The sequence below is a fragment of the Penaeus monodon genome, chromosome 21 (assembly GCF_015228065.2).
Source record: "Penaeus monodon isolate SGIC_2016 chromosome 21, NSTDA_Pmon_1, whole genome shotgun sequence".
NCBI classification, from domain to species: Eukaryota; Metazoa; Arthropoda; class Malacostraca; order Decapoda; family Penaeidae; genus Penaeus; species Penaeus monodon.
Window position 1 is genome coordinate 867,811 of NC_051406.1, and position 808 is coordinate 868,618.

Consider the following 808-nt stretch of genomic DNA (forward strand, 5'->3'; position numbering starts at 1 on the left):
CGGGCGTTTGGGGGGGGGCTGCTAGTGAGAGGCTTGGGGCGACTGCGAGGGGGGGTGCAAGCGAAGAGGAGGCTAAATCTCCCATCTCACGAATGTGGCGACCTTTTCTTACTGAGAGGCGAACTCGTTGATTTATTTATTCCCTTTATTACTTGTAGTATACGAAAACCGAGAGGAGGTTGGCGTCTAGAGAAACTTTGTTCAGGGCTTTTTTCATTCGCTGTACCTCTGCCAGGCAGCCACCAGTGGTCGACTTTCGACACACGTATCGGCCAGAAAACCAAGTCTCTTACGAGCCTGTCAACCCATAGGACTCTGCCCCGTCTTCCATTTACCTCTTGGAAGTTGCTCTCCGCACCTCGGTCTCACTTCGATGCCTTTTTGTATATATGGTAGCCCCATGACCGGAGCCTTCCTCGGGCTTTGTTTTCTTTCCCATCCTCCCTATTTTCTGGAGGCGGGGTTTAAGGGCGAGCGTTGTTGTGGGCGTGTGGTTAGCCCTCCGACGGGTGAAATGCCCTCATGATCTCTCATTACCAACGGCGCTCAGAGCCACCTCGGGCCTCATGACCACGTCCGGATGAGTCATTCATCCACTTGAGAGAGTCCTGCTGTTAGGCCGAAGGCCTGTCTTCTCGAGGCCCGACGCTAAATGTCGCCTCAGACGGTCGTGCACACGTGACGATGATGCCCCCTGTGACCGTGAACAAGGAGGACCAACTTGCCAAGGAACAGTGGCAGTCGGTCTACCACGTGGGGCAGGCGAGAGCCGGTGGGCAGGGGGAGGGAGAGTCGAGGACTGATTAGA

At 55.4% G+C, this 808-nt stretch overlaps 1 protein-coding gene across 1 annotated transcript in view; it reads left to right on the forward strand.

Moving 5' to 3' along the window:
• The window catches only part of LOC119586094 (plexin A3-like), a gene marked incomplete in the record, with an annotated part of 40,411 nt that overhangs the window by 652 nt on the left and 38,951 nt on the right, over positions 1-808 (forward strand).